Genomic DNA, 13,588 nt, shown 5'->3' on the forward strand with positions numbered 1-13,588 from the left:
CATTAGGAAAGCTTGTAAATCTCAATTTCTCTTGGAATTGTGGACACATTGTCAGAAACCAGAACAGAATCAGGACCCAATCGCGTGACGTTCTCACACAAGCCTTTATTTTACGGGAAATGGGGAGTCGTGCACGTTAGGCAGCCGGTCTGTCCGTGGAAAGACGGGAAGCCAGAGACCGACGAGATCGATAACGAATCAGGACAACGAAAATAAACAAGAGAAACTAGACGGGAACAAAAACTGGAGAAAAAAACAGGACAAAAACAGTCGGGAACAAAACTGGAACCCGAAATTACAGGACAAAAATAAACAGGAACAATACCGGACTGGATATATCACAGGAAAACAGGACCGAGTCAGAACCCACGTCTTGTGGGGCAGAAGTTCGTTTGACGGGCTGACAAAGGAAGCAAGAGAGCGCTGAGCTTTATATAGGCAGAAATCCAATCTCTCAACAAGCCGCAGCTGGCGCCCCACTGGCGGGGCCAATTGGGCACCCTGGCAACCGTGACACACACAGGCGCAGCCCATGGCAACAATCACACTCATAGACCGATCATTTCACAAACCCCCACATATTGAAATCGTATGGTGTGAGATCTGGAGATCCCCAACATGAGTTTGTGATCATTCTACCCAAACCGTCAAATCCATCTGTCTGGCAGGTTTGAGTTCAGAAACTGAGGCTCCAGTGTGGTGGCGCCCCATTCTGTTGAAAAATGAACTTGACAGACTCTTTCTCACTCAATTTATCCGTTCATCAGTTTTCCAGCATGTTGAGGTACGTCTCACCGTTGACAGTTGCTCTTTTAAAGAAAAATGGTCTGTAGACAGCTTTCTTCAACATAGCATCCTGGAAGGGGGGTTCTATCTTCCTGGTGTTGAGGTTTTGAGTTTTCCTTTGCCCACATGTTGGTTTAAGATCAGGGGATGGTGTACTTATAATCCTGTGCAGTCCTTTGAGACATCTTGTGATTAAGGGCTGTGCCCGCTCATTTGGCGCCAACCGCCGCGGGTTCTGATTGGCTCCTCAGTCCTGTCAATCCCCTGTTGTCAGTCCGTCTGCGAATCTCCGTGCATACTAGGCAAGCCTTTTTCGACCCTGACTCACGCCTGTCCCGTTTTTTTGCTCCTGTTTGTCTCCCGCTACAACCTGTTTTGATCCCGATCACATCTGCTCTCCCATCCCGGCTTACGCCAACTGCCGCGGGTTCTGATTGGCTCCCTGTCAGTGTTTGAACCGAGTCCTGCCAATCCCCTGTTGTCAGTCCGTCTGCGAATCTCCGCGTATACAAAGCACCCTGACCCCCGCCTGTCCCGTTTTTGCTCCCGTTTGTCTCCGGCTACAACCCCTTTTTGATCCCGATCACGTTTACTCTCCTGTTCTGGCTTACGACTCGTTTCCAACCCCGACCACGTTTTGCTCTCCCAGTCCCGGCTACCGACCAGTTTTCCGCCCCCGACACCGCCATCGCTCGCTACCGAAGATCCACTTCCGTGTGCGGATCACAATACGAGTACGAGAGCGATTTGCTTCCCGCACCTAGCAAACGCCGGATCGTGGGCGCAGCCCTTCCTCTTTCCTTCAACAAAACGCAAGTGGGTCCTGTTTCCGTTCTGGTCCTGACAAAGACTATCAGCTTGATGTGTGTCAATGGTACCCACATTGAACATCTTTGAATATTCATTTAAAAATTAAGATGACAAGCTTAATTTACCAGATCTGTTTTTTTATCCTTAATATCTTGACAATGACAATAATAATATCAATAATGATAACGATAAAAACAATAATAATACGCCTAAATCCACTGAGTATTCATAGGAAACGGCATTAGATTTTATCTCATCTCACTACTTTTACTCACTGTGCCTCGTTGTACAATGTTGTTTTGGCTGAACACTTTCCCATAATGCTTCTGTCATGTCCAGCATGGTCGCCGTGGCGACCGGCTGGCCCCGCCCCCTGGGCACCGGCTGTAGAAGATTTTCTAATTTGCGTGTGTGCTTTTTAAGGGCGGGTTGTGGGTTTTGCCGGTTGCTGGTTTATTGCGTTTTCTGTTCTGCATTAATCTGTTCTGTTTGACGCGAGGAATCCTGTGTTTGCCCGTTCTGAGTTAAAGCCTGTTTTGTGAGTATTCCTAGTCTAAGTTCCTGTTTGCCTGTAAGCCTGTTTTTGTTTTGTTTTGTCCCTGAGTGTTGGACGACTTTTATTTCCTTAATAAAAGTATCTGATCGTTAACGCGAATGAGTTCTCCCTTCCTGCCTCCTGCCTCCGATCTGGTCCGGCCCCGTGACAGCTTCATAATGCTCCAACTTTGTACAATGTGCTACCATGAGTAGAAATAGAGTGATGATGAGATAAAACCTAATGCCTTTTCCTATGTAATCCACTACTCTAAAGGTATCCTGGTTAGGTTTCATGGTTCTCACCTCCGCGACCCGGGTTCGAATCCTGTTGCACCCGATGCTGAGCAAAAGTGGTCAGTGGTGTTCAAATTCAAGACGATAATGTATAAATGAATTGACGTAACCAGTGCAACAATTTACCAGTCAGCTCAAAACAACAAACTGCAGTTTCCTACCTTTCTTCCTTCTTTCCTTCCTTCCTACCTTTCTTCCTATATCCCTACCTGCCTTCTTTCCTGCCTTCCTTCATCCATACGTTCCTTACTTCCTGGTTTCTTTTCTTACTTCCTCCCCTCCTTCCTTCTTTCCAAGCTTTCTTTCTAGCTTCATTCTTTCTTGCAGTTCTACTTTTCTACTTTCCTTCCTTCCTTCATTCTTCCAACTTTCACTCCTACCTTCCTTTATTCCTTCCTTCCTTTCTTCCTACATTCTTTACTACCTTCCTTTATTCCTACCTTCCTTATTACCTTTCTTACTACCTTCCTTCATTCCTACATTCCGTCCTAGATTCTTTCCCAACTTTACTCTTAGCTTCTATCGTTCTTACTTTCCTTCATTGTAACATTCCTTTTCTTCTCACCTTTCGTCCTTTTTCCTTACTACTTTTCCTCACACCTTCCTTACTTGCTTCCTAATTTTCCTCCTACCTACATTCCTTCCTTCCTACTTTTCCTCCCACCTTCCTTCCTTCCTTCCTTCCTACTTTTCCTCCCACCGTCCTTCCTTCCTTCCTTCCCACTTTCCCTTCCACCTTCCTTCCTTCCTTCCCTCCTTCCTTCTGTCCATCCTTTCTTCCTTCTTTCCTCCCTTCTGTCCATCCTTCCCTCTTTCCTTCCTTCCCTCCTTCCTTCCTACTTATCCTCCCACCTTCCTTCCATCCTTCTTTCCTACCTTCCTTCCTTCCTTCCTTCCTGCCTTCATATCTCTCTTGATTCCTTCCTTCCTTCCTATCTTGCTTAATTCCTCCTATCCTTCCTTCCTATCTTGCTTAATTCCTTCCTTCCTTCCTGCCTTCATATCTTGCTTGATTACTTCCTTCCTTCCTTCCTTCCTTCTTTTCTTCCTTCCTTCCTTCCTCCCTTCCTTCTTGCCTTCATATCTTGATTCCTTCCTTCCTTCCTATCTTGCTTAATTCCTTCCTTCCTTCCTTCCTTTATATCTTGCTTAATTCCTTCCTTCCTGCCTGCCTTCATATCTTGCTTGATTACTTCCTTCCTTCCTTCCTTCCTTCATATCTTGATTGATTCCTTCCTTCCTTCCTTTATATCTTGCTTAATTCCTTCTTTCCTTCCTTCCTTCCTTCCTTCCTTCCTTCCTTCCTTCCTTCCTTCCTTCCTTCCTTCCTTCCTTCCTTCCTTCCTTCCTTCCTTCCTTCCTTCCTTTCTTCCTTCCTGCCTTCATATCTTGATTGATTCCTTCCTTCCTTCCTTCCTTTCTATCTTGCCTAATTCCTTCCTTCCTTCCTTCCTGCCTTTCTATCTTGATTGATTCCTTTCTTCCTTCCTTCCTTCCTTCCTTCCTTCCTTCCTTCCTTCCTGCCTTCATATCTTGATTGATTCCTTACTTCCTTTCTATCTTGCTTCCTTCCTTCCTTCCTTCCTGCCTTCATATCTTGATTGATTCCTTCCTTCCTTCCTTTCTATCTTGCTTAATTCCTTCCTTCCTTCCTGCCTTAATATCTTGCTTGATTCCTTCCTTCCTCCCTTCCTTCCTCCCTTCCTTCCTTCCTATCTTGCTTAATTCCTTCCTTCCTGAATTCATATCTTGCTTGATTCCTTCCTTCAATCCTTCCTAAATTGCTTAATTCCTTCCTTCCTCCCTATCTTGCTTAATTCCTTCCTTCCCTCCTATTTTGCTTAATTCCTTCCTTCCTTCCTGCCTTCCTTCCTTCCTTCCTTCCTACCTTGCTTGATTCCTTCCTTCCTTCCCTTCCTTCCTCCCTCCTCTCCTTGCTCCCTACCTATCCACCTACGTACCTCCCTTTCAGCTGCAGCGTCTTGTGAAGTCACAGAAACAGATCATTCCAGATAAGTAAAGGCCAAAAGATGTGCAGTTTTACCTCCTCATGCCTGCAAGTCCTTTATCCCGTGAGAAATCACAGCCCGCGTAATCCCGACAGCGACTGGACCAGGAAGCTCCGCGTATTCTCGTGTGCGCACATCTCTTAGCTTGTTCGCAACTCTGGACTCAATCCTCACTCTTCTCTCTCCCTCGCTCTTTCTCTCCCTTTCACCCTCCCCCTTTCTATTTTTCTCTTCATTGCTGACCAGTGACAACAGAGCAAATTCTCCCCTCCCCCGTCATTTTCTGGCACTCCCTCTCTCTCTCTCTCTTTCTCTGATTGACTGAGAGAGTGACAGATAGAGAGGGATAAGGAAATATTGTGCAGTAATCAGGGTTGGGTAGGGTTACTTTAACTCATGGGTGTCAAACAGGCGGCCCGCGGGCCTGGATTAGGCCCGGTAAGGGTTTGAATCTGGCCCGCAAGACGCTGAGGGAAGCACAAGAGAAAAACGAACTGCAGGTTGAAATATGTACACTTGATGTTGCCGAAGCCAGGTGCCTCGAACAAAGACACTGTACTTGTATTTCTCTCTCTCTCACTCTCTCTCTCTCTCTTTCTCTCTCTTGCTTTTCTCTCTCGCTCAATCTCTCCCTCGCTCTCACTGTCTCTCTTGCTTTTCTCTCGCTCTTTCTTTCTCTTGCTTCTCTCTCTATCTTTCTCTCTTGCTTTTCGCTTTTTGTCTCTTGCTTGCTTTTGGCTTTATATCTCACTCCCTTGCTCTCGCTTTCAGTCCCTTTCTCTCTCTCTCTCTTTCAATGTCTTTTGCTCTAGCTTTTCTCTCTCTACCTGGCTTTTTGCTCCTTTTTGCTATTTGATCTCTTTCGGTATTCGCTCTCTCTCACTTTTCGCTCTCTCTTGCGTTTCGCTCTCTCTCTTGCTCTTGCTTTTTTCTCTCTTTCTCTCTCTCTCTTGCTTTTGCTCTCTCTTTCTCTCGCTTTTCGCTCTCTCTTTCTCTCACTTTCCCCTCTCGCTTCCCCCCCCCCCTCTCTCTCTCTCTCGCTTCCCCCTTCTCTCTTTCTCTTTTTTCTGCTTGTCCGGCCCCCGAGAGAACGTTTGTTCTATCGTGTGGCCCCCGAGTTAAAATGAGTTTGACACCCCTGCTTTAACTGGATTACTTTCAATTACTTTCGGATTACTCCAATAGCAAATATGCTAATAAAAGACAAAATAAACTAAATATGAATAATATTACTATATTTTGTGCAGGCTTGGGGAGTAACTGAATACATGGAGCGGCAAAAATGATGTTGGCAGGCTGTTTGGATTTATTTTCATTTTGTTTCTGTCGCATTTGATGTTAGTTTTGCCCTCTGTGGTCTGTGCAGCCCTTTGAGACTCCTTGCGATTAAGAGCTTCGAAAAGAAACATGACTTGACTTGACTTGAGGTTTTTGAGTTTTTCCTTGCCCTCATGTAGGTTTTAGATCAGGGGATGGTGTCATAATAGTCTGTGGTTTGCAATAATCTGTGGTCTGCGCAGCCCTTTGAGACTCCTTATGATTAAGGGCCAAACAAATAAACACGACTTGACTTGACTTGGAAGTTTTTGAGTTCTTCCTTGCCTTCATGTAGGGTTTAGATCATGGGATGGTGTCATAATAGTCTGTAGTTTGCAATAGTATGTGGTCTGTGCAGCCCTTCATGACTCCTTGTGATTAAGGGCATCAAATAAACATGATTTGACTTGAAGTTTTTGAGTTTTTCCTTGCCCTCATGGAGGTTTTAGATCAGGGGATGGTGTCATAATAGTTTGTAGTTTGCAATAGTCTGTGCAGCCCTTCAAGACTCCTTGTGATTAAGGGTGTCACAAATTAACATGATTCGAAGTTTTGGAGTTTTTCCTTGCCCTCATGTAGGTTTTAGATCATGGGATGGTGTCATAATAGTCTGTAGTTTGCAATAGTCTGTGGTCTGTGCAGCCCTCTGAGACTCCTTGGGATTAAGGGCCAAACAAATAAACATGACTTAAAGTTTTTGAGTTTTTCCTTGCCCTCATGTAGGTTTTAGATCAGGGGGTGGTGTCATAATAGTCTGTGGTTTGCAATAATCTGTTGTCTGTGCAGCTCTTTGATTCTCTTTGTGATTAAGGGCCAAACAAATAAACATGACTTGAGGTTTTTGTGTTTTTCCTTGCCCTCATGGAGGTTTTAGGTCAGGGGATGGTGTCATAATAGACTGTGGTTTGCAATAGTCTGTGGTCTGTGCAGCTCTTTGAGACTCCTTGTGATTGAAAGCATCACAAATAAACATGACTTGACTTGACCATACATCTGAACTATCACATGCATTCCAAGTAAGGGGCTCGAGTTGATAGGGGGCCGAGTATTGCGGAGTAACACCTGTCAAAATACATCCAAGTGTGCATCTTCATGATGAAGACCTTTCATGTCAATTTGGGCTGCCCGTGTGCCCCGATGCCCTGAGGTCTTTGTACTAATGCTGGGCTCAGCAGGCTGCCTGCATTCACACACTGCTGCCTCAGCACATATAAGGCAATAGAATGATAAAATAACTGAGTCCTCTGTTTGCAACACGGTAACTCAACCTCTACAATAGCCTCACTTAACCTCGCAAGAAGAAACCACTGCCAAATGCAATGATACCCCTTGAAAAGGTCCTTATTCAAAGTCAATTTTCTACGTTTTACAAGAATAATGGCCTGGGGTTGGCGTTGCCGGAGTTGGCGTTGCTGGGCATTCTACTTGTGCGAGGTTGTCGGGGCTGTGATTGGTTGAAAAGGCGCCAGGGAACCACTAGGGAGTGCCAAAGAGCAGTATAACTGCATGCAGCTCCCTTGTACACGAAAGCATATACCGTATTTTGCGCACTATAAGGCGCACCTAAAAGCCTTTATTTTTTTTAAAAAGCTGACCATGCGCCTTATAATACAGTGCGCCTTATATATGGATCAATATTAAGTCGCAAAGTCTTGCAACTAAGGCAAGCAGCCGCCGACTAGATTTTCCCCCGAAGGCGAAGTCGTCCGCGGTGTATGCTGGGATTTATATACCGGCGTTTCATTGGCTAACCAATGTGTCAATCATCATTTGAATCAGTCACTATTGGCTAAGGTTATTCGGAGGTAAAGGGGGCGGATCCTTTTGATCATTTACAGGCTGGCATAGGCTAAAGGGGCGAAACAAAGCCTGCAATTGGTCGAAAAAGATGAATGTGAATCACACGTTGGGTTACACTACGGCACAGGTATCAAACAGGCGGCCCGCGGGCCACATCAGGCCCGCTAAGGGATTGAATCCGGCCCGTGAGACAACACTCAGAGAAGAGCAAGAGAAAAACAAACTGCAGGTTGAAATTAGTCAACTTGATGTTGCCCAAGCCAGGTGTACACTGTACTTGTATTTATTCTCTCTCTCTCTCTCTCTCTCTCTCTCTCTCTCTCTCTCTCTCTCTCTCTCTCTCTCTCTCTCTCTCTCTCGTTCTTTTCCACCCCTTTTCTCCCACTCTGTCTGTCACTGTGTCTCTCCTTTTCTCTTCCTTTGTTGCTCTTTCTCTGTGTCTTTTTAACTTCTTTTGCTCTAACTTCCTTTTTTCCCTTTCACTCTTTTCTCTTTCTCTCTTCATACCCTTCACGCTTTCTTTTCTCCTTTATCTCCTTCTCTCTTTCTATTTCAATTTCTTTCTTCCTCTCCCTTTCTTCCCCCCCTCATGACTTTTTATCTTCTGTTTCTAACACCCTCTCCCTCTCTTTTTCTTTCTTTGTCCCGCCCTCTCGCTTTTTCCCTCCCTCTTTCTCTTATTTCTTTATCTCTCTTTTTCTCTCTCTTTAATCTACTAGTCCGGCCCCCGACAGAATGTTTGTTCTATCATGTGGCCCTCGAGTTAAAATGAGTTTGACACCCCTGCACTACTGCATAGAGAAAATATTTTTACTATTCTGTATTTGTAAATATTTTACTCTCCTGGATTTACTACACTCACGGTATTAAGAAGACCATGGTTACGTGAAGGCTACAAGAGATCTTAGGTGAGCTATGCGGATTTATATTTTCCCGGTATCTTGTTTTAGAACGATCTTGTTGTTTCCGTGATGAGTCTATTTTTAAACTCAATTCAATTCAAAGTGTTTATTGTGTTAAGGGGGTAATAAGTTGGACTGAACTATCTGACTGTTTTGTCGAAGTTCCCATTGTAGCGCCTTATAATCCGGTGCGCCTTATGTATGGAAAATATAGGACCAAAAACTATTTTATGGGGGTGCGCCCTATAACCCCGGTGCGCCTTATAGTGCGGAAAATACGGTATGTATCAATTTTGTTGGTATTTTTTGGGGGTGCCTTTACACGAAACCTAGCTAAAGCAGAGGCCCAAAGTACTACTGTGTCAATTTTCACGGAAATTGGTTCTAATTTTTATAAATCGGGATTTATATAATAGTTTGGACTGGACTAGACTATTTGTGGACATTGTTGATTTTGATAAGAAGACCCACCACAACATCTGCTTGCTTCGTAGTACTGCAAACTGGGGTTGGGCAATACTATCGATCCAATCCAAGTAAATATTTTTTGCCTGGAAATGTCATAATCATCACGGATGACAAGTTCTAAACACATTAATTCAACCAAATGGGCGAAAAAAAATTTCATGTCTGGCATTGAATGTGTTAACTGGTTTATTTTACCAGGTGAGTGAAAGCAGTTTTACACCTGAACCAGTTTTAGGTTACAATTTACATGAATGGGAAAATATTGCCTCTGGTTACAAATGCGTTTCATGATACAAAGTCAAAAATACGGTACAGTACGCGCAGGGTTGGGTAGGGTTACTTTAACTGGATTACTTTCAATGACTTTTGGATTACTCCAATACCAAATATGCTAATAAAAGACAAAAGAAGCTAAATATGAATCAAATTATGACTCACAACACGTGGTAAGCTTTCTCTCCTGGCTTTGATCTCTTTGATCTCCGGCAAAACGAACATAAAATGCAACAGAAACAAACTAAAAATAAATCCAAACAGCTTGCCAACATCATTTTTGCCGTACCATGTATTCCGTTACTCCCCAAGCCTGCAAAAAATAATCCAAGAGTAATCCAAAAGTCATTGAAAGTAATCCAGTTAAAGTAACCCTACCCAACCCTGAGTATGCGCTTCCATTCGCTGCATGCTCTTCTTGTCCCCAATTAAAGTGAAAAGGTGCATGAATTTTTTTTTTTATTTCCTTTTACTCTGTTTTTTATATCATGTGTCTCTCGTTTTATGTTTATTGTGCTGTAATCTCATTTTTATAAATCGGGATTTATATAATAGTCTGGACTGGACTAGACTATTTGTGGGCATTGTTGATTTTGATAAGAAGACCCACCACAAAATCTGCTTGCTTCGTAGTACTGGTCAATCGACACCAATTGCACGGGCAAATATCAGACAGATGGGATCGATACCGGACAGGACGGGACAGACAGCATTGATATCAGGCACTGGAGACTGGAGTCCGATAACAAGCAGAACGAGATAGACGGAAACGATACCAGACACTGGAGATCGACATCAAACAGAACAAAATAGCCGGGAACGATACCGGACAGGAAACACAAGCAGGAAACCTGACAGTCAAAACTGAAGTCTTGCGGGTGCAGAGGTTTGTTGACGGACTGACAAAGGGTGAGTCAGAGCACTGAGCCTAAATAGGAGGGAAGCCAATCAGTCAACGAGCCGCAGCTGGCGCCAAATGGGCGGGGCCAATTGGGCGGCATGGGCAACCATGACACATAGTTTAGGCATTGAGAATCTAAGTATAACTCAAACTTTAGCAGTATAAAAAATAGTGGAACTATTTTGTTTGCTACTGTTTCAAAATAAAAGCCAAGAGAGTCAAATAAAAAAGTGTTACGAAACTACAAATATGACAATGTCAACGTCACGCTTACAGTGAAGAACATAAGTATTTGAACACCCTGCTATTTTGATATTCCTCCCACTTAAAAATCATGGAAGGGTCTGAAATTTTCATCGTAGGTGCATGTCCACTGTGAGAGAGATAAACTAAAAAGAAAAATCCAGAAATCACAAAGCATGATTTATTTTAACGATTTATTGGAGTGATATAGCTGCAAATAGGTATTTGAACACCTGAGAAAATTGTCAGGACCAGAACAGAAACAGGACCCACTCACTTACCGTTTCTAAGTTTTATTAGAAGAAAGGGAGGGGGTTGCGCCCACGATCCGGGGATTGCTGGACGCGGGAAGCAGGTCGCTCTGAACGCGGAAGTGGGACTTCCCTGGCGAGTGATGGCGGTGTCGGGAATGGAAAAAACGGGTCAGTAGCCGAGAGCAAAAACGTGGTCGGGATCGGAAACAAGTCAAAAGCCAGGAGAGGAGAGTAGACGTGGTCAAGATAAAAAATGGATCGTTATTCAGGGGCGGCAGTGGCTCAGGAGGTAGAGCGCTCACCTTGGGATCAAGAGATGGCAGTTCGAATCCCGGCTCCTCCGTGTTACATGTCGAAGTGTCCTTGGGTAAGACACTGAACCCCTAATACCCCCAATAAGCAGGTTAGCGCCTTACATGGCTACACGGCCGCTATTGGGAAATGTGAAGCACACTGTAAAGCGCTTTCGGAAGTCTTGACTTGAAAAGCACTATAGAGATCATTTCATTTTATTCGGGACGGGAGAACAAACGTGGTCGAGATCAAAACAGGTCGTAATTCGGGACGGGAGAGCAGATGTGGTCGAGATCAAAACAGATCATAGCGGGAGACAAAAGAAACGGGACAGGCGAAAAAGGGCTTGCCGTGTAAAAACAGAGATTCGCAAACGGACCGACAAAAGGGGACTGACAGGACAGAGTTTAAATACCGACAGAGAGCCAATCTGTCACCAAGCTGCAGCTGGCGCCACACGGGCGGGGCCAATTGGGCGCCCTGGCAACCGTGACAAAATAAATGTTAATATTTGGTACAGCAGCCTTTGTTTGCCCTCTGCAACTACATACCGACAACAGATTTACAGATTTTTGTTCAGGAACTGTAACATCTTTACATTTTTGGCTGCAGCTCTCTGTAGGGTAAAATTATTTCATGTTTTTATGTAAATCTGCAGCGGACAAAAGTCTGTCCAATGAAGCATTCTAACGACCAGATCCTGTGAAATCTCTGATGGTGGACTGCTCTGAAGCAGCTTGCTGCCTAAAACAAACTAAATATTTACCGTATTTTCCGCACTATAAGGCGCACCTAAAAGCCTTTATTTTTTTCAAAAGCTGACCATGCGCCTTATAATACAGTGCGCCTTATTTATGGATCAACATTAAGTCGCAAAGTCTTCCAACTAACTTGCAGCCGCCGACTAGATTTTCCCCCAACGCCAAGTAGTCCGCGGTATATGCTGGGATTTATTTACCGGCGTTTCATTGGCTAACCAATGTGTCCATCATCATTTGAATCGATCACTATTGGCTAAAGTTATTCGGAGGTCAAGGGGCGGATCCTTTTTATCATTTACAGGCTGGCATTGGCTTAAACGGCAAAACAAAGCCCGCAATTGGCCGAAAAAGATGAATGTGTACAGCACGTGATTGACGGCATACAGAAAGCATTTTTTACTATACTGTATTTGTAAATATTTTATTCTCCTGGATTTACTACACTCACGGATACAAGAGGACATTGGCTGCACATTATTATGAACACAACGACTTCGGTGAGCTACTCCGGCTATATATTATCCCTGTATCTTGTTTCAGACTGAACTCGATGTTTCTGTGATAAGCGGTGCAGATAATGGATGGAATGTAGTGTCTATTTTTAAATTAAACTCAATTCCAAGTGTTTATTGTCATATGCACAGTAAAGTTGCGAGCGAAAAAGAAAATAGAAACTAAGGAATGGTTGGCATTTCTTGAATCCCAAGACTTTAACCTTCCGAATAATATTTGGAACGATGCATTCGAGTGACATCGTACAGACACTGCATCCGCACGTGTCTATGAAACGTATTTGCTTCTTTGCAAGCTTTAGGAATGTTAAGGGGGTAATAAGTTAGACTGAACCATCTGACTGTTTTGTCGACGTTCCCATTGTACCGCCTTATAATCCGGTGCGCCTTATGTATGGAAGATATAGGACCAAAAACTATTTTGTGGGGGTGCGCCCTATAACCCGGTGCGCCTTATAGTGCGGAAAATACGGTAAATCCAAATGTTGTTTTCCAAAAACACTAAACACCCATTCCGCACACGTGCAAATCGCTCCTGAAGTGTTAAAGGATAGAGGAAATTGTGAGTTGATTGTGATGCCCTTTTAGTGTTGGTGGGGATAATCCGTTCCAGATGCAAATGTTTGACCAGCATAAATTCATTAGAACTAAGAAGCCAGAGAGAAACTCTACTCCCTGCCCCAGTTGTCCCAAAGACTCTGTTGAAGAAGGGGACGGTGGGGGCTGCCGCATTACAAGGTGGGGTGATTCAGCTGTTTATTATTCCAATTCTATCTCTAACAGCTGAAAATTGGAGAATTAGAAAGCAGCCCCGAGCAGTCCGGGGATCAATGTGACAGGGTTAAACCCCTTTAGCAACCCGGCACAGTGCTTGCAAATAAAATCCGCGCAGAGGTCATTCACAGAACTTAACAGACATATTAGATTTACCGCTCAGAAGAGATAAAACACTTGCACATTTCACGGGTCACCGAAAACAGCAAAATCAGTCGAGGACTGATTGATTCTGAACCAAAAACTGCGGCATCAGGGGCGCGGCCTTGCAATGGATTCAAAGTTATTTGACGGGGAGGAAGCAATATGTAAAAATGGGAGAGTTGTCATCTGAATACTTGGATATCTGTTGTGGAGTACCACAGGGTTCTATCCTGAGCCCAAAGTCATTTAATTTATATATTAACGATATGGCAGCACGGCGGCGCAGTGGTTAGCGCTTGTGCGGCGCAGTTCATGACATGGGAACCTCCTGCGTGGGTTCAAATCCAGCTCCAGACTTCCTGTGCGGAGTTTGTATGTTCTCCCCGTGCTTGAGTGGGTTTCCTCCAGGCACTCCGGTTTCCTCCCACATTCCAAAAACATGCATTTCAGGTGGATTGGCCGGTCCAAATTGTCCCTAGGTGTGAATGAGCGAGTGAGTTGTCTGTCCC

At 44.2% G+C, this 13,588-nt stretch overlaps 1 protein-coding gene and 1 long non-coding RNA gene across 2 annotated transcripts in view; one reads left to right on the forward strand and one right to left on the reverse strand.

Moving 5' to 3' along the window:
* fignl2 (fidgetin like 2) overlaps positions 1-4,587 on the reverse strand; it is a 30,149-nt gene extending 25,562 nt beyond the window's left edge. Inside the window, exon 1 of the mRNA XM_088329764.1 lies at positions 4,472-4,587. The gene's annotated coding sequence lies outside the window, so the exon portion shown is untranslated. The remainder of the gene's footprint in view (positions 1-4,471) is intronic.
* A 3,742-nt stretch (positions 4,588-8,329) lies between these two features.
* The window catches only part of LOC148368622 (uncharacterized), a 94,962-nt gene continuing 89,703 nt past the window's right edge, over positions 8,330-13,588 (forward strand). The window contains exon 1 of the long non-coding RNA XR_015849945.1: positions 8,330-8,461. This is a non-coding gene — a long non-coding RNA (uncharacterized LOC148368622). The remainder of the gene's footprint in view (positions 8,462-13,588) is intronic.

Source organism: Urocampus carinirostris, chromosome 3, assembly GCF_059441175.1.
Source record: "Urocampus carinirostris isolate Australia breed hairy pipefish chromosome 3, RoL_Ucar_1.0, whole genome shotgun sequence".
Lineage (NCBI taxonomy): Eukaryota > Metazoa > Chordata > Actinopteri > Syngnathiformes > Syngnathidae > Urocampus > Urocampus carinirostris.